Genomic DNA, 20254 nt, shown 5'->3' on the forward strand with positions numbered 1-20254 from the left:
GCATTACCAAGCATCTCACAGCTATTGGGTGTCCTCACAACAAAGAAGTATCCAATCCTACTGTTAAAATGCTGACTTCAGTGAGCGTCTCAGCAGTGTCTGCTGCAGTCACACACACGCCCACACCCAAGTTCATCATCACTAATCAATCCCCGCAAACCCACATCCTAGTTGCTCATTCGTCTGCTTGCTCAGGCAGCTGAACTCCTTACCGTGCCAAGGTCCCAATAGTCTCAGAAGTCACACTGGAGCAGGAGTGACACACTGGAGCAGGAGTGACACCTTACACAGAGGTCCAAGTGGAAAGAAGGTGACTGCCTGCAGAGTTGGGAGGATACCTGTAGCTGGGTGGAATGGGGACTAAGCTCCCAGGAAGTACATCCTGCAGCTTTTCCTCAGCACACAAGGAAGCTTTATGAATCAAGGAACACAGATGGCAAAAGACAAGGCATGCTGCTTCCTCGTATGGGGCAGCAATCAGAGAAGAGGGTGGTAAAAAATGCTTTTCTGTTCAAATGTGAGGTTTTGGTGCTGCACTCAACAAAGGCCCCAGCATCTGAGTGAATAGTTGACACAACATCAAACACTGACTTCAGAAAGTGGCCTTTGTAGAAACAGCTCACACCACCAGACGTCACAAAAAACTACCCAGCACAGTCAATGTTCAACTAATAGTGAAACCACTATTAATCTCTTGAAAGAATTATCACCAACTGTTTCAAAGATGGCCCTTTAATCAACAGCAGAGAGATGATTCAGGCCAACAGGAAATCCAAACCATATACATTAGTTCCCAAAGACAGGCTCATGTGGAGCTCTGACTCTTTTACCAAACTGTGTGGTATCTTTTAATGAATTTCACTTTCTAATCCCTCATCCCACTTCTGAGTATGGCACACACCGGTATGGCTTAGAGGATAGGTGAGTGCTGTGGAGACAGCTCAGGTGATAAAGTATTTTCCTCACAAGCAACAAGAACTAGAGTTGAATCTCCAGAATGGTCAATAAAAAGCCAGGTATGGTATACACTGAAAGTCCCAATGCTGGGGACCTAGCAATAAGGTAGTTAGGTCCCTGAACCTTGCTAACTGGCCAAGCCACTGTCTCAAAACAAAACTCACAAGAAGCATAAAAGAAAGATGGATGCCATCTGAAAAGCAACACTTGATTATCCTTTGATGTCCACACATACTCACACATACACACATATACCTGCACATGCACACACAAAGGAGGACAGATACAGCATATCACTCAGGGTCATAGCCTGCTCTGGCATAAATCTTGCCTGTGCCAAGTCACTTGACTTTCCAAGTTCTAGCCTCCCAGACGAAGTTCAGGTACTTTAAACTTAACATGCCTGGAGTGCAGGATAGACACAATCTGTCACACTTGTGTTGTAGTTACCCACCTTCATTGTCTCTTGGTCTTTAGGAAATAAATTTTATAACTCTACATGTTCAGGAAGAAAAATATGATAGCCTACCATGTCATTTGGTGGATGTTATCAGTGAGCAACTTCAGTGTGCTTTGAGCAAGTTACTTGTAATACAAAGCCGAAATCACCACATAAACAACAGGTTTTTCTGACTTTACAATTAAAACTGAACTTTAAAAATACAGTATTTCTGCCGGGCGTGGTGGCACACACCTTTAATCTCAGCACTCGGGAGGCAGAGGCAGGCAGATTTCTGAGTTCAAGGCTAGCCTGGTCTACAAAGTGAGTTCCAGAACAGCCGGGGCTATACAGAAAAACCCTGTCTTGAAAAAAAACAAACAAACAAACAAACAAACAAAAAGCAGTATTTCTATGAATATCTTCACTGCCATCTTGGCTTTTCTTATTCTTCCTCTCTGCCATGATTGTCTGCCTGTCTGTGCTAAGTCTGGAGGACAAAGTCTATTTAACTTCTAAGCACTATAGATAATACTGAACACCACCAGTTACTTAGCATGAAAACCCTCATAAAAAGAAGAAATTTGTTTCTTTCCAAGTCAGAATCTCAAGGGGAAAATAAAAGAGGAAAGAGGACAACGCTTCCCAGAGAGAGAAGGAAGGATTCTAGATGGCAAGCAGGCAACTGCTTATAAGATTGGGGTCTAAATGAAGCCACGTTGGCCTTCAGGAAAGTGGGTAACAGAACCTTGTGGTTTGACTCCATACAGAATCAAAGAAAAGCCAAAGCAAGCTCCACTGGCTAACTCAGACGAGGCGTGGCCATGAGGGAATGCCATTCTATAGGGTTCAATAAAGAAGCTTTGGAACCTCCAAGGGCAGGCTTTACAATCAGGTGAAACGGGTGAAACTGGATCTGAAACCAACTTAGTATTTTTTTCCTTCTTAGTGAAGACATTTTCTGAGCCAAAATAACAAACACCTTGTAGGACAGTGTGACTGCCTTAGGACATAATTCCCAAATACCTTAGTTACTACTTTATTACAAAACTTGGGGGTAGATGAGCAGTTAATTTTAATAGACCTGGCTCTACTGTTGAAAAAAAAAACATTTTTACATTAGAAAGGCTATTTACTAAACACACTCTGTTCACCCAAGACTCCCCTTGCACTGGCAAGCTCTTTGCCTTTTACTTCAAAGGGGTAACAGAAAATGAAGAAATCCACTTCCTCGACACACAGTGAACATGGCGTCTGAAGGGGCAAGATGATTACGTGGGGAAAAAAATGGTGTCCCGGCCTTACAATTACCTCCCATGATGCACTTGTGAGTGTTACAGAAAAGACAAAAGGCAATCTGTTGCACACTCTGCTTGCAACCACATCGTAGACGTGAATGAACAACTATTCTTCCCAAGAAGAAAGTGAGCATGGAGGTTATCATCGGAGGCATCAGGTATATACTAGGAGAATCTGTGGGACTAAAGGTTTTAGCAGTTTCCTCCCAAGAGATACTAGATTGTGGAGCTAGGCCTGGTTCACTTCCTTTCCCCCAGGTGCCATAGTAGATGAATCACGATATCCCTCTGGAATCCTTGGGAAGAAAGTACTAGGTCTTGTATACACAGCATCTGCAGACCAGCCCACACTTCTGTCATGTTTATAACATTGGGTATGTTCCAGAAACATCTAAGCATCAAACAAAAGACAAGGCAATTCGATTGTCTGATGGGGCTGTGTGATGATTTCCCTAAGAAGAAAAAGCAAGAACACAGTCTCCTATAGAAATGTATCCCAGATGCCACTGCAGCAAGACAGCAGAGTACATCTAGATACAAACCTTCGAATTACCAAACACTCAGAGTGGCCTGGATCAACACTGACAGCAACTGATCAGCAAACACAGCCTGACCTGGACCTCAGGTTTAAGAGGATCTACCAGTTCCCTGTGTGGCCCTTTAAGTGTTTTCTAAAGAATGGATTGATTTCAACAAGTCTTCACTGAGTGCCTCCTATGTTCCTAGCCTTGGACAACAACCTGGACCAACTCAGCAGGAGCCAACGTTAAGAGCTATTTCTGAAACCGCTCGTTAGAGTTGTATTTCTAGTGTATATTTATATATTTATTATACTGCCTGGTTTCTTTGTCTTCATTAAAGAGTGTTTTCTTTAAAACAAAACAGTACTGGCAAGAAAAAAAAAATCCATTCTAAAATGCAGATTCCTAAGCAAGGCAGCTAACACATTCAGACCACCTTTTCTGCTTCTTAGCCTTCCCTACTTCTCCTTCCTCATGCCTGAGCTTGTTAAGTGCCGCACAGTGTCTGCTACAGGATGGCAAACAACAATCATAATACAAAGCAAGACTTCTATATAGACAGGTGATTTGTCTCAGTTTTCTTGTGACTGTTTAGCTTAAACTGGAGTTTCACCACCTAGGTGTTCCTCTGTAATGGACAAACTTGGGGTAAACTCTCTATACAAGAAACCTGGCCCCAGGAAAGGGGCAGACTAATAAAGTTACCGTGAAAGTGAAGGTACTGTACAAAGCAACTCTTGGGCCCTGCCTTTGGCTACCAGACCACCAACACAGTGGTCCCAAGACACTGCAATTTCCCTAAGATTCTCATATGACACCTGGGTACAGAACTTGTCTCCCAGGAAGAGATTTCACACAGTGCTGACAACCTGTCAGAGCCCATAGCAGAAGAGGCGTGTGATGGGTCAGTGATCAACAGGACCACACCTTGACTGGACTGCCTGATTGTTCACACCTCTGTCCTCTATCTGAACCTAAATCTCATGACAGCACCCTGAGGACAGACTGGACCTGTCTGTCTGTTCCTCTTCCCAAAGTGCCCACAGTGAATAAAATCCCTTTTCTCTGCTTTTCACTGTTGCTTGTCTCTTTTTGTAAAAATTGGTTTATTCATTTCATATGTGTATGGGTGGTTGCCTGTATGTATGTATGTATGTATGTATGTATGTATGTATGTATGTATGTACATATGCCAAAGTGCCTGGTGTTTATGGAAATCAGAAGCACTGAATCCCCTGGAACAGTAGCAGATGGTTATGAGCTGCTATGTAGGCACTGGGGACCAAAGTTGGGTCCTTTGTAAGAGCAGCAAGTGCTCTTAATGGCTGAGCCATCTCTCCGGCCTTGGTTGCTCATCTGTTTAACTGATTTCTTATGGATGATAAAAGAGCCAGCTAGGGCTGCAAGCCCAAGCCCTACTCTAGCATCTCTAACAAGAACATTCTGGGGTGTCCTTCACTTCGATTGGCAGGTGGGAAGGGTACTGTCAGAGAAAGGAGCCAGTGTCCTAAGCCAGCTTGGGCAGCTCCTAGTTCCCTCATCCTCTTTGGGAGCTTGTTGTTTCCAGCTGCTTCTAGCTGGCTCCAGCTTCCGCCTGAGAAGCAGTTCTTTTGTAACTACAAACCACTTAAGAAAGACCATGAACATGCTCTGATATTTCAAGCCTAAGGTGTCACTGACAATGAAGTGCAAAGGGATTCCTTTAAAAAGCATAGCAACTATTGTTATTTAGGGGTGGTTATTGCCCTGGCTAGCTCACCTACTGGTTAGACCAGGCTTGTCCACTGGTAGGTGGCAGATGCTGAATAAAATCAGAGAGAACAGTAGCTGCCATTTATTCGGTGCTTACTGCATGCATGGCATGTTACACAATCTCTCAATATTCTCTCTGTGTGTTTTATTTTCACAGTAACTCATGAAGGTTGATTCTCATTTTTAAGATGAAGAAATCGATGCTCAATCAGACCTTAGTCATTCAAGGTCAAACTCAATGTCACCATACTTTTAAAATTCTATGTTTCAAACTACTCCACTGAAATAGGACCATGGTAGAAATCAAGAATTGGGAGAAGAGTGTTAGACACGTTTCTTCTATTCTCTTCCACTTTACCTTTGTCTTTGTAAAAATACTATGAGCTAAGAATATTCATGAAACTGTAACAAGATAAAGAACTTTATTAGAATACTTTCAGGTGAAGAACACACTCCCAATACTTGAATAAATGTAATTATTTATCCAATATGTGGCTGATCCACTGGTGCTCAATGTTTCAAATGCTACTTATATTTCACTAAAGGGATCCTACCTTGGGGGTTCTGAAGTGCCAGTATCACAGGGCAGGAGTTGATAGAGGCCACTCAGTCCATGTAAGGCTGGCCCTACCCAGGAAGATAAGCCATCTGCCGCTCAACTAAGCAAGCAGCAACCGTCTTGCAACAAAGGCCAAATCCTCCAAAGCACACAGATTTCTCTATATGCTCCTAACTAGTGTGTGTGTTTGTCTGGTTGGTTTGATCGTATTGCTTTTGTTGTAGTTTCTTGTGATGGTGATTATTACTTTAACAGTTTCTTGTAATGCAGGCTACTCACTAGGTAACTGAGGCTGACATTGAACTACCTCCCTTGGTTCAATGGCCAAATCATAAATTATTTAAATAAATTTGGCAAAGTGGTACACACCTATCACCCCAGCAGTTGGAAGGTAGAGAAGAATGGGAGTCTAAGGTCACCTTTAGCTATATATGAAGTTTGGGGCCAATGTGGACTCTTGGAGACCTTATTTCATGAAAAAAAAAGAAAAGGAAAGAGAGTGAGAAAGAGAAGAAGAGAGAAAAAGGAGAGGGGGAAAGGAAGAAGGGAGGGAGGAGGAGGAGAGAGAGGAAGGGAGGAGGGGAGGGAGGGAGAGGTAAGAGGGGAGAGAGGAGGAAAGAGAAGGGAGGGAGGAGGTGAGGGAGGAGGAAAAAATAAACAAGTACTTAGATTAAAGGCAAGCACCACCTTGTCTAGCTTTTCAACCATTTTTAATCTCACACTATTAACCTGAAAGAAACCAATTTGCAACTGCCTCAACTGCCAAAGACCATCACATCACAGGCTGGCTTTGAGACATTCGCGTCAGCACCATTCTCTATCCTTCAAACTGAGTGTGGTTTTGTATGAAGGTATTCCTGCCCAGCTTCTCCCAGCAGTTGAACACATCTCCCTCCACAGTAATACCACTCTCTGCAATGACCAAGCATGTGAATGAGTATTCTAGAAGCCAAAGAAGTCAGGTGACACAAAGTTAATTCGGAGAGGAGACGAGGTGCTCAGCCATGGTCCGAGGTGCTCAGTCTATCAAGTATAGTTACCCTTCATCTGTGAGATGGGAAATCCTGGTGTTGCTTGCAATGTGTCACCAAGGAGAATATTGATTGATTGGTTAGTTGATTGACTGAATTTGTAGGTAATGGAAACACAGAAGTTGAAAATTCCAATTTTCTAAGATGTCCCACAATGGGGATTTTCCCCTTTCAATCTTATTAGTATACTCAGGGAAGTCTACTAATCAAATTTAATTCAATATTTAATCATTATTAGTATAATGAAAAGAATCTTTTAAAAACAAACCTTTAGAACGCAGAACTAAAGTGTCTGTAATTCATTCATTGTGGTAGGTCAAAGTCAGTTCCTATGTTGTCAAGATTCACCAACAATAAAGTATTTATTGATCACTCTCTGTGTACAAACACCGTGGTACACACCAAGTAGAGTCAGACTCATCCAGCCTTTTGAAGAAAACTACCCTGTAGATATAAGTTGCTGTGGCCCCTTGGAGGGAAGTACACCTCAGCTTCCCTATCTCACTGGTGGGCAGGCCCCGGAAGGGCAACGGCTGAAGCATCTCATGCACGGGGGTTTTGGGCAGATGAGGCTTATGATTGATCAAAGACATCCCAGGACATCTCTTCAAAGCACCTCCCTTTATGTTTATTAGCTTTGATAAGTTTTTATGACATAGCAATTAAACAGAAAGGCACATCCTGAGCGATGAAGCAAGTGCTCTGTGTAAAATGAATGAATGGAGGGCTGACAGAACAAATGAATGGGAATGAATGAGGAGACTGAGGGAAATGAAATAGCAGAAGCAAGTTTCCCAGAGAACTCTGAGATAATGAAGGATCACTAAGGGATAAAGTGACCCAATTAAACGTTGAGTTGAAAGCTGAAGTGAGCCCTTAGCAATAGGATGGAAAATAGGAAGGGAAGGATACTGAGGCCACGCAATGTACAAGAACTAGGAAAGGGGCAACAAAGACCCCTTGGAAAAACGATAAACTAGCCACCCCAGCTACTGTAGAGTTTTAAAATCAAGCAAAAATGTCAAGATTAGAGGGGCTAGAAGATAGCACACTGGGTAAAATGTTTACAACATAAGCATGAGAACCTGAATCTGAACCCCTAAGCTCATGCAGAAAAGCATGGGGTACATGCCTATCACCCCAAGTTGAAGGAGGCAGAGAAAGGTAGATACAGACCAGGGACTTGCTAGACACCCATCTCAGCCTACTCAGAGAACCCAGGCCAGCAGCAGACCTCATCTGAGAAAAATGAAGTGGGTGGTGCCTGAGGTGGAGCAACACACAAGCTGCCCTCTGACTTCCAATAAATGTGCACACATAGGCACACACATGACACACAAGTGAGCAGAAGATGAAGATTGGAAAGGAATTTGGGGGTCAAGCAGGGAAAACTAAAGAAGAGTCAGAAATACAAGCTCCCTCCTACAAGAAAACTGGAGTCACTTAAAAGCATCAAAGAACTGACAGGTCATTAAAATGGCCTCTTCTATGGGAGAGTAGGGACAGGAAAGTCAGGAGGCCAAGGCTAAGGCTGAGGCTAAGTGTACCTTGCTGGGAGATATGAGGATTTTCACCAAGGATGGAGAGGACCAGAACGGAAGAGCTACTTGTGAAGTTCTCCATGTCATCAAGGCTTAGCAAAGCTGTTACCCAAATCTCACCAGCCCTGCAGGCCCACAGTCAATGTGATTACCCACATTTGGGAACAGGTAAGCTGCCAGGGGCATTTCCTTATAGCCGTGTATGAGACAGCAAGGACTCAACCCAGGACTGGTGTCTGTAGACTGCAAGTCTTAGCTGCTTCCCACAAGACCTCCTGTGACATACCCCTTCCTTGCATGAGGTCTGGAAACCTATGTGAAGTCAGCACAGGTTTCATCACACCCCACTGCCTGCATTGGGTTTTATTTATGCCCGAGTCAAGAATCTAAGCAGTAAAAAAGGTTTCTTTTCAGAATCAGCCCCTTCACTCTCAGCAACTCACAGCAGCACTCCACCGCAACTCTACAAAGAAGCACTGCTGTGTCTCAGTGGCTGTATCTACCAGGAAATCGTGGTTCTCAAAAGCTAGGAAATGCAGGTCATCTGTATGCTACTTGAAGCTTTTCTTCAAATCTGACAGTAATACCTATAATCAGAGACAGAAAAATCCTAAAACATATGTGAAGTGTGAGAGCCGATTCTTAGGACCTCCTTTCTTCTCACGTCTGTGCCTTTGTGACAGGGGTGCCAGGAGCACTCACTTCTGCCACAAGTGTTCTTCACCTGAATTACTGACTTTGAAAGGGCATTGAGAGGTCACATAGAATAATTATGTTTAAAGCCCAAATGTCCTTTAACATGAGTCACATGGGGCGTTTTTCTCTTTCTCACGCAGACTGTTTGCCCTTGGATCCAACCTGGATGAGTATCCTTGGCAGCTCACTCTATGTCTCCTAGCCTCAGACCTCCCACCTGTTTAGTCAAGTGAAGCTGGATGAGAAGGGTGGCCTCCACATCATTAGGCTAAGTCCCTGTGACTTCAGAGGCTAACTCAGTTTACTGTGTCACTTCTATATACAAGAGCCATCTTTGACAAAAGCGATACTATTTCATTACATTCTACACATCCTTCAAGTACATATCAAATCTTAAAAATTCTAATGTATGCACACAGTTATCTCAAAGTGGACAATGATGTTCAAGTGGCCAGCTTGTCCCAAAGCAACTGTCTGTTTGCAAGCAGCCAGGCCTTTGTAAGGTTTGGTCCACAGCACCCAGCTCTTTGTATGCAAAGCATGACAAGGCAGGATTTAAAACTTAGCACCATCATAGACTACATGGAATTTAATGGAAACATGAATGCACTGGAACACTCTGATGTCCTGTGAATCCACTGACCTGAAAAAGTCTCTCGGCCAAATTGCTTTTCCTAAACATCAAAATAAAAGGAGGATGCTAAGTCTGTCCGTACCGTTCTCCTCTGCTGTGTTTTCCTGAGGTTCTTGTTATAGCAGGTCACCTTCTGGGTGACTTCAGGCCTACCTGCCACTCCTTCCTCTCCTGGGCAGTTCCAAAGAAAATCAGGAAGTCTTAGACAAGAAGCAGATGGTAAGGGAGAAAAAGTCTGCAAAGGACACTTCTGTTACATAATGCTGGGCATTCGACCTGCTAGCATCAGCCTCGGAGGTAACTACTAACTTATCCCTGCAGAGTAAACCAGCACCCCAGATACTCATAAAGAACATTTCTTCAGTATTTCTTTGATAATGGACATATAATCATATGAGTAAATATACTAACATTTTAGTAAGTAACAGATGGGAGGAAAACTGCATTTCACATACTGTGTATATGCAGCATAGGTGTGCATGGTGTGCATGATATGAATTCACCTTTCTGTATGTACATGTGTGCATGTATGTGCATGTCATAATACACACGTGGAGGTCAGAAGACCTAGGTGTTATCCATTTGTTTGAGAGAGCAATTCTTTGTCATTCTCTGCTGCATACACCAAGCAAGCTAGCTGGCACATAAGCCTCCAGAGATTCTTGTCTCTCTTATCATTTGTTGTTAGAAAACTGGGAACACAGATGTGTGCTCCTACATCCAGCTTTACTTGGTCCTTGGGAATTAATGGCAGGTCCCCATGCTTGCACGGCAAGCGCTTTACTCACTGAGCCATCTCCCCAATGCATTCAGCAGATTCTTTAAGATATTTATCCTTGATTTACTCAAAAACTGCTCATGGAACAGCAAATACCTTCCACCCCTTGAGCCAGGCCCCGTGGGACAAGAGACTTGTGTCACCAGTATAATTCAGCTGTTCCCAGCTCTTCCCATTTCCATGCAAGGAAGGTCATAGAGCTTATTTGGGACCAGAACAATGTGACATGCTTCTGGGCTGGATTATGGGGTAGACTGAGTGATACCTGAGCCACTTTCTTGAGAGCAGTGATTCCATAAGACCAAGTTTGAGCAAGCCTCTATCAGTTTAGGGCCTGAGCAACTACAGCGAGCCTGGCCTTTCTATTCTGCAAGCCCAGGAAAGAAATGGTCGGGCACTGGTATGTTGAATATTCCTCACTACAGCAAAATCAATAACACCTCAGTACTTTAAAATGAGTGAGAAGAAACCTACAAAAGTCTACCTGTCCCCATCTGCTTTCTAAATCAGGTGACACAGGAATGTAGACATTATTTTGAACTTGATGCACAGCTGACTGCTGAACAAGAAGGTCCAGGTAGAATAGTCATAAAGAAATGAAAAGAAAATGGCCTCCCTACATTGGTGGAGCCTCAGCAGCCATGGAAATCCAACTGAAGAGTTCAATGTCTGTAAAGAAAAGGCTACTTCTGACCCAGCCCAGACATTTGGGGAATTCAGAACATTCTAGAGAAAACGACAATCAAGCAGAGGTTGTGTGAGCCTCCTCAGACGTGCAGGCCTTCTCAGTCACTTCCAAGTAAGACCTGCATTTCTTTGTCTCCCTATAATCTCTTTGAGGGTGATTCATGACCGTTGTCTCTATCCATCACTTACCCCTTGGCACCTTGCACAGAATCCGTATTTCTGTTAAGTACACAAAAGCGTCTGCAGGGTGAACAAGTAAACACTGGACTCAAAGGTCAGCTATGCCAGCCTAGAGCTAAGCCCACCTCCCGAGACCCCAGGAAGAAGATGATGTAAAGAAGATGACCCCAGGGAGCTGATGTAAATCAACATTTCATTATGAGTTATCACAGCACATGATGAAAAATTACAATAAAATCTAATACTACACTATAGCTATCTTTGTTCTTGGACATGCAATTACATGTGCAGGCAGCTATTTTTCTATGTGGAAAATTGTGTGTGAGGGTTTTTTTTTTTCCTATTAAAAAGCCACACCCTTGATTCTATTGCATTATTACATTCCCTATTATTCCATCACGTGGTTTTTCTTCTTGCTGTAATCCAGGACACACCCAGAATTACTGCTGACAGAAAAATCACCTGTCAACATACCTTCATCCTAACACCATGTTGGTAATCTTGTCTCTGCAAAGCAGTAGCCTTTGTTTTAGCTAGAACAAAATGACTGCCCCACTTCTAATGGTTTTCCAAGCTTTCAGTAGAAGGGTCAACGTTGGTGTCACTCCTGGTTTTAAAGCCACCTTTAGAAGCAAAACTATCCTAGAACAGAATGACAAACATCTTAAGCTCTTTAATTAGTTTTAGAGGGATTTTCGAGAAAAACTGTAAAGAGCATCCACTCTGGTCCTTGATGCTGTTATACTGCAAAAGAGGTCTCAGGAGCCAATGGTCCTCAACAATCTGACCTCCCTATAAGGAAAGCCTGGATCTAGCCCATGCTCCAGCCCATGGGATGCTAAAAGCTCTGGATTCTAGGAAGGCATGCCAGTGCTGAAATGTGTGTCCTGGTACATCTGAAGGTGAGTTTTCAATGAATTCTATCATGATAGGCCAGAGTTTTAGGGAAAGAACCAAAATCTAAAGGAAAAAAATGGAGAAAGAGAGGATAATGATTTGTGTCTATATAAAGGGAAACATAACTAAAGCTCTGTCTCTTCTATGTTCGTTCTGCTCCTACCCAGCAGCCCTCTCTGCTACCTGCCAGTAATTTAGCATCAGCCTGCCCTGATACTTTGGCAATGAAAAGATGGGAGAGAAACAGTCCTTCTTCCTCAGAAGGCCACTGCATGTGACCAATGCCCGAACTGAGCACTGGTCAAATATCTTATGAGCTTTATGATTATTAACTTTCCCACAATATCTTTAATTAGAAGACATCTCCACTTTACACAAAACACTGTCTTATCCAAACCCATATTTATGTACAACTGTCTGTGTACTGACAGCATCAAAATTCACACCATCCAGTGGAACTAATACAGGTCCAATATAAGTGGCTCCCAGTGACCTCTCCAAAAGGAAAGGATGAAGTCATTTGCAATGTTGGTGGAACAAGACATTCGAGTGAAGTCCCAAAGGTAGGACAGACTTTTTTTGCTTGCTTGGGTGGCCCCTACTCCCTCACAAATACAAATGCTGTGAAAGCAGAAACACCCAGGCAGCCCTGTGTCAGCGCTGTGGGCCCAAATGACCCAGAGACACCCAGGCAGTTACCCAGATCATTGGGGTTACCTGAATCTGTCACGCGTCCCTTTCACCCCCTTCTGCGTGTTGACATCAAGTGGAAACAGTAAGCGTTTGGGAGACAAGAGGCTGACAAGCAGGAAGCGCGATTGAGACCCAGCTTTGTTCAGCCTGCAGTGAAATACATGCAGTAATAGTTAGATACTCCCAGCACAGACAGAAATCCAAGCACCCTCCGAGACCACTGGAACACGAGTAGGCGTCCCGAGAGGATGAGAATGGGGGGTAGAAGACTGGTAAAACAGGGAAGGGTCATTAAGGCTCTCCTGGATAAATAATCACCTCCTGGCTCCTCTGCAGTCTACGCCCCCCCTGCCGCGCCCCCAAGTTATCCCGCGGTAAAGCGGCTACCATCAACCGTAATGCCTCAGAAATATAGGAGTCAGGATGGAGAATACCATCATCTTTTTAAGGCAAAATGCTAGCAAAATACACGAGTTAAGCCCACACAGCTAGCAATGCGGGGCATGTAGTCGCCTGCCCAGACAAACACACACACACACACACACACACACACACACACACAATCAGGGATGCATCTGAGAGTATCCTTTCGTTGCCTGGCCACCACCTCAAGTCACTGTCTCTGTTTTGTCAATTACCCTACTGTTTCCAAATCTATGCAGCACTCCCCCACCACACCCCCACGGTAGGCGGGATCCCAAACCAACACTGTGGAGAAGCTCCCCACAAGTCCTGCCGGCTTTGTCCTGCTGCTGTCCTTCCAGAAGCAAGCGCCCCAGGCCCGTGGGTCCGCACAAAAGACCCCCAGAATCTGGCCCTCCATTCGGCCCCCTTTTCCAATAATGGCTTGGGGGCAACTTCTAGCTAGGAATCGGGAGTAGGAAGGCAGGACAGGACTGGAGGGGACGACCCAGGGCTTGAGAATGCTGGGGGGGGGGGGGGGGCACGGCAGGGATGTGCGCGCACCTCAAGGGCGCGTGCGGCGCGTGCATGAGGCGAGCTCCCGGGACCAGAGCTCCAGGGGGCATCCCAGGACTCCGAGGAACCAGAGTCAGCTGCCATGACCCCATCGCGCTCCCAACTCAAAGCAAAGCCCGAGGAAAACCCAACTCCCGGGACCACCTCCTCGAGAGACGCCTCTCCAGCTCCGCACTCCTTTAACCAAACAAACCACCCCAATCATAGTCCAGGAAGAACCTCCAGTTATATCTCAGGCTACCGTTGCCCTTTCCCGCTTTCTCCTAGGCACAGCCTTCCACGCGAGTCCCCTCTGCACCCGGGACCTGGGAGCACACTGAACAGGAAAACAAACCGAAACTCACTGACCTCTCTCAGCAGCAGGCTCGGCTCTGTTACGCCGCCGGCGGCTGCAGCAACGTCGGAAGCATCCCGGGGGTCCGCACTGCCCGCTGCGCTCTGCTAGACGAGCGCTGAGGGCCGGCTGCTGCCTGCTCCTCCCGCCGCAGGTTGCGGGGCAGCGCGGGCAGAGTGGCGGCAGCGCCTCCCGCAGCCCAGCCCTGCTCGTCTCTCCTTTGGCTTCAGGCGGCGCCCTCCACCTGCCCGGCTGTCCTCCGCCTCCACGATCGGACACCCGCCGCCAGGCACCGGACACTGAGCGGAAGCTTTTGGTGTCACCCCCAGAGACCCAAGCACTGAAGGGAGCGGGAGGCTGAGTGAGCTCTGCTCCGCGGACCGCCCCTCCCCGGCGGCTCCACCCCCTCCCGCACTCCACCCGGCAGCTTGGCCGGCACGTCCGACTGTCTGTCTGTCGGTCGGTCCCCAGTGGCCAACCTCTTGGTGTGGGTGGGGAAGCAGGGACGCGCCCTCTACCCACCGTAGACCAGCGAGCACCTGGACCGAGCACGGAAGGAGGACCTGAACGGTATCAGGTGTGACCTAGAGGCCGAGCACCACAGGCTAGAACGACTGGGACTGGCCAAGGTGGTGACCCAGCTGCGGCTCTGGACTCAAGACCACAGGGGAGAGGGAGGAGTCTAGGCTATTGCCTTTCCCCTGGGTTCTTTTTGGCTGCCCCTGAAAGTTCACTAACCCAACAAGGGCAGGAACCTGTCAGCATGGAACGGGATATGCTCCCAAAGAGCCCCACAGGGACACCTCACACCTCAACCTCCTGTGTAAAGGAAGCTCACAGGAGAGGTGAACAGGAAGGAGCCTAGAGGGTCTACTAAGTTTACCCTATTGCCCACCTTAAAACCCAACTTCAGGCTCAGAGGTAAAGTGCTTGCTTGCCTAGGGTGCATGAATCTGGATTTATCCTCTGTACTCCTAAACAGAAACAAAGCCCTTACCTTTGGGATATGCTTTTAATGTCATGTAACCCCAGGAGAATCTAAAGATAAGGTCTCTTCCTGCTTTTTCACTTAACATATAGTGGAGAAAAGGGGAGATAGGTGTCCCCTGCTGGTCTGGGGCACCATGCCTGAGTTCTGGGGCCTTTTGGGATCCATTCTATTAAGAAACTGAAAACTGACCTGAGTTATGTCTCCTCATCTCTGTGGTTCAGCTAAAGGAGCTCTGTTAATGCACAGAGCAAATGGCTTCTTCTAGACTTCAGGTACTGGGCTCCCTTCATGGGTCCTATGTTCCTTCTTACACAGCAGTGGTTCTCAACCTTCCTAATACCGTGACCCTTTAACACAGTTGCTCATGTTATGGTGACCCCCCCAGCCATAAAATTGTTTTTGTTGCTAACTTCATATAGCAACATTAGCTACTGTTACAAATCAGAATGCAACTATCTGTGTTTTCCAATGGTCTTTTGTGACCCCTGAAGGGGTTGTGACCCACAGGTTGAGAACTGCTGTTGTTCCAGAAGTCCTGAGACCCATGATGGCTCTGTATGAGCTAATGAATCCGTGTTGGCAGCTGGTCCTACTTGCTTTGTCCCACGTGTACAACTTGTGAATTGGTGTTCCAATCAGGCTATTAACACATCGGGAGGCGGGGGCGCGGGGGGGGGGGCGGGGGGGGGACCTGCATCCGGGAGACCCACAAAGCTTGCAGTCTCTGGATCCCAGTAGGAGCTCTGCTTCCTCCAGTCACCAGGCAGACTCTTGCTCCATTGTTCCCTTATCACCTCTACAGCACCCACAGAGGCTCTGCATGCATGTCTTAGGAACCTAAGGTTACTTTGCAAGAATATCTTTAACTTCACCATCAATGTGGGGGTGGGATTAGCCCAGTGGAGGTTGTACAGACCTCCTGCAGAGGCAGAAGGATCTCTGTAAGTTCGAGGCCAGCTTGATCTACAGAGCAAGTTCTAGACAATCAGGGCTACATAGAAAAACCCTGTCTCAAAAAAATAATTTTTTTTAATAAAAAAATTAAAAAGGCCTTTTGGAGGCAGAGTCTCATACATGTAGCCTAGGCTAAGCTGGAATTTATCAGGCAGCACAGACCATTCTGGTACTCCTCCTGCCTCATTTTCCTAAGAACTGGAATTCCTAGTTTTTAGTTATATTTTATTTAGGGAGAGGGGTGCACACCGGTGACAGTATAGGTATGGAGGACAGGTTGCACTTTCAAGACTCCGTTCTCCCCTTCCCCATGAGACTGCACTCAGATCATCAATCTAGGATCAGGCAATCTAGGACAGGCATCTTATTCACTGAGCCATGTTGTGGACTCTGGAAAAAAATAATAATGAGAAACTAGGCAAGGTATTAACAACTCAGATGTTGGTCAGGGACTTGAAATAAAGAAGGTGATTCATAACACCCCAACATTTTACCAGCAGAGCTTAGCCCAGAAATATTATTATGCATGAGTGCCTCTCAAGATTGCTTTTAGGAAAGCAATTTCAGGATTCAGTAATTATTCTAAAATGTTTCAAACTGCCCCCCCCCAGTTGCTTTCTAGACAATTCTTTGAAGTGAGAAATGCAAGAATTCAGCATGTAGAAGGTTAACACCTCCAACTCTATTCATTTCCACTGGCTGGGATTTTAATTCACAGAGCATCATGGGTGTTCTGCCTTCTGTCCAGTCTTGTAAAGCTGTCACACAGAGAAGGTTAATTAACTGGGGCAGGCTGCAATGGGGCAGTTCCTAAGACACACTGGAGGTCAGAATCTGGACAGGTAGCTACGGTCTAAGTCAGGGCAAGAACCGGCAGAACGTGTTGTAACAAATTCATCTGTGGGGCACCCAGGAGCAGAGCAGCTAGGACCAGTCTGAGTTTCGAAGTACAAGCTGGCAAAGTCCTGCCAGAGAAGCTGCTGTTGTTCTTACAACCCACTGTGCATGTGTGTGAAAGAGAAGCAAGTGAGCACCTGAGGTCTGGAAGAGCCAGGTTAAAGACAGGTGCACAGACCTGCAGACAAGATAAAGATACCAATGCTGGATCTAGGGAGCTTCTTGGTTGGTGAAATGCTCCCTGTGCAGATATAAGGACCTGTGTTTCATTGCCCAAAATGCACAAGAAAAGGCCAGTGTGGCTGTGTGCCCTTCGGATCCTATGTAATTGTAGCACTATGGAGATGGAGGCAGGCAGGTCTCTGGGGTTAGCTGGGGACCCAGGCTATCTGAATCAGTGAGCTCCTTCACTCAGCCAATGAAGAGACACAGTTTTATAAATCAGCTTGGATGGCACCTGAGGAACAACACTTGAGGTTAACCTTTGGCCTCAGCACATATATGTGCACATGGTCCAAATATTGATGCCTTCAAAAAGCCAATAGTCATTAAATATGGACCGTGTTTCAAGAGGGTTAGGATGCAGGGTGGGGTGGGAAACCACTCGTCTAAGTTCCTGCAGTTACAGAACTCACTTTCCAGTTAAAATTTCTTTTCATAATAAAAGGAATTACATGTGAGACCATGAAAGAAATGAGAGGGGAAAGGACGATGAAGGGTGTGTGTGTGTGTGTGTGTGTGTGTGTGTGTGTGTGTGTGTGTGGTGTGTATGTTGAGGGAAACCTTAGGCCAGAGAAGTCTCACTCACAGGGAGCTTTTGGAACTAAGATTTCAATACCATGATGAACCATACAATGCCAAGGGAAAGTGGAAGAACCATTCTGAGTATCAGCAGGAGGAGAGAGAAGGTGTGCACTTGGCAATGGATCAGGCCAGTCAGCCCTACAACACTGAAGGATGCTGCATCGCCTAAGTTTGGTAAAGGGCAGAACTAAATTCTTAGCTTTGTACCTGTAGCGTGGAGTAGAGATGCTCCACAAGTGTTTATTGAGCAGAGCACGACATCTCTGGGAACCTAGGGTGGAGCTAAGATCAATTAGATGGCCAGGCAAAGCTTCTATCAGGATGACACCTGCATAGAAGAATGTGATGCAGATGTAGAACATAGATCACTTTGTGATCTCCTTCCTGGTCTTTGAGGGCAAGGATCATCTCTCAACTTGTACCATCAGCAACTTATCCAACAAGGAGGGACAGGGATAGGAAGGAGTCAAGGAAGAAGAAAGAGGAAGGAGGATGAGGAACTAGACCAGCCCTGTCCTGTGCTCTCACGCTTGCACGCCCAAATACCTGCATGCCCAAATGCAACCCAATGCTGAGGGAGAACTGACTGGGGCTTTGCAAGCTGCCCTTGTCAAAGTAAGGTCTTTCTTCCTCTGCTTTTGCCTGGCATCCTCAATCCTAAAAAGAGAGTAAGATGTCAACTGCCAAATCATCTCTCCCCAGAGCAAGTGTGAACTTTAGAAAACATTGGGATGTGTGACATCCTCCTCATCCGTTAATTGGTGTGAAACACGAATGTTGCTCTGATGTTTTGTACATCGGGGATTACACCCAGAGCGCCATGCATGCCGTGCAGGCAGTATGCCGCTAAGCTACACACCAAACCTGCTCTACTCTTTAGATAAGAGAGAAGTAATATGGTTTTAACTAGCTCCAAGAGGTCAAGGTCAACCATGAAAGAGAAAAAGGAAGCCACAGGTTCTAGATGACAGGACCTTCCCCTGTATGACAAAATTGCATAGCATGCTGCCTTCCTGATCTTGGTCCTACACTCATCCTTTCCTTCTATAAAAGTTCTTTGTACCTCTGAGTGTCCAAGGTGTGACTCTGAGGTAGCATAGTCCCATCTTCTCAGATGTCAGCCCTTGAAGAATATTGGTTTCCTTCCTGCCAGTATTGTCTCCTGAGTGATGGCTCACCTTTACCCACTGAGCCATCTCATCAGCCAGCCCAATCAATTTAATAAACAAGAAAGCATTCTGCACTTTAAACAAGTGTGTTTTAGAAACTGTCAGTTAAACTACAACCAAGTTGTTTAAAAACATCAATGTGGAAAGCTACATCTGGACAGCTTTCACTGTCAGCACAAAGGCAAAGAGGCATCCACAGCATGTTAGCCTCCTTCCCAATCAGTCTACCGTTCACATCTTTCTAATGTATCACTGGTTACCATAGAGAATACGTGCTCTAGAAAGTATCTAAGATTATTTATTCATAATGAATGTTAAATGGAATGTTCATTTCAAAACTGGTTATTTGGGCCACTATTAAAAGCCAGTTCTAACAGACCTACTATTCTGGCAAAAAGTTCTGAATGAAAGATTCTATCTTTGACTTATTTTCTTATCTCTGTAGACCCAGAGCTATCTAAGGACAATGTTATCTCATCTCAAAAAGAAAAGAAAAGAAAAGAAGAGAAGAGAAGAGAAGAGAAGAGAAGAGAAGAGAAGAGAAGAGAAAGAAAGAAAAGAAGAAGAAAAATAGCAAAGTATTTTGAGTACTTCAAAACATTTTCATGGAAACTACATCTAGGATTGCTTACCAAAGGCAGTTATGGGTTGAATTAAACATCTTTGATTTACACAAAACACAGTCTGACTATAAACAATCTGTATGGTCATTATGGCTTCCTGTCTGGATGTCTAAGTACTCTCGATAGCCCCTTCAGTAGCAGGAATCAGCTGTTTCCCTACTATGTTCATATGGAATGTATAGCTTCTCTCTCATCCCATTGTCTCTCAGTCCCATAATCTGTCAGAGCTTCCTTCTCTGCAGATGCCCCCACTTCTGCTCACCCACGTGGCAACTACTGCTTTCCTAATCTGTCCTTCCCATCGTCAGCCAGGTTGCTGGTGTTCACAATCTCTCGCCTTCATTTGTCCACCAATCCTACTTATGAAAGAACCAAGAGGATCTGTTATTGAACTTGGAGATCATAGCCTGCGCCCCAAGTCAGGTTCCCTGCCACCTGTCCTCATAAGCCAATTAAAAGAGCCAGATTAAAAGAGGAGGGCAGGAAAAGGAGATTTATTCAATGTGGTTCCATTGGGAAGAAAGACAAAGAGATCCAGAAATACCTAGGTGCATGCCAGATACAGCTTCCTGGTCCCGAGTGAGAGCAAAGCTTAACTAGAAGACCAAGGATATGGGCATCTAAGCAGTCCTGATCAAAATGTGGTCCCACCCACCACTGACCCACTTTTGCCAGGGTTTCAGTTTCATCCCCTAGTGCAGTCAGACAAGTTGTTACAGTTGTGTGAAATCTCTTTCCAGGAGAGGAGCTCCACCTCTGGCTGGCGCCTTTTCCTTCTCCCAGCATGAGATTCTTGGGAGGGTTTTCATGTCTTTGGTGCCTGCTGGTTCTGTAGTCTGAT

The 20254-nt window shown here is 45.5% G+C and overlaps 1 protein-coding gene and 1 long non-coding RNA gene across 7 annotated transcripts in view; one reads left to right on the plus strand and one right to left on the minus strand.

Moving 5' to 3' along the window:
- Positions 1 to 14638, minus strand: part of Rnf152 (ring finger protein 152) — an 80075-nt gene extending 65437 nt beyond the window's left edge. The window contains exons 1-2 of one of the 4 annotated variants that reach the window (NM_178779.4): positions 13990 to 14357; positions 12688 to 12810 (exon numbers count right to left, since the gene is read on the minus strand). The gene's annotated coding sequence lies outside the window, so the exon portion shown is untranslated. Of the gene's footprint in view, positions 1 to 12687; positions 12811 to 13370; positions 13454 to 13989; positions 14358 to 14497 lie in introns of those variants that run through there. The other 3 variants (XM_006529699.4, XM_017321207.2, NM_001160368.1) reach the window with 3 other exon arrangements.
- On the plus strand, positions 13654 to 19384 carry Gm17634 (predicted gene, 17634). 3 transcript variants are annotated; one of them, NR_151538.1, is made up of 2 exons: positions 13654 to 14896; positions 19236 to 19384. It is a non-coding gene; the product is annotated as a predicted gene, 17634 (long non-coding RNA). The 3 variants fall into 3 exon arrangements; NR_151539.1 differs by having other exon boundaries at positions 13654 to 14604; NR_151540.1 differs by having other exon boundaries at positions 13654 to 14552.
- The last annotated feature ends 870 nt before the right edge of the window (positions 19385 to 20254 follow it).

This window comes from Mus musculus, chromosome 1 (assembly GCF_000001635.26).
Source record: "Mus musculus strain C57BL/6J chromosome 1, GRCm38.p6 C57BL/6J".
NCBI classification, from domain to species: domain Eukaryota; kingdom Metazoa; phylum Chordata; class Mammalia; order Rodentia; family Muridae; genus Mus; species Mus musculus.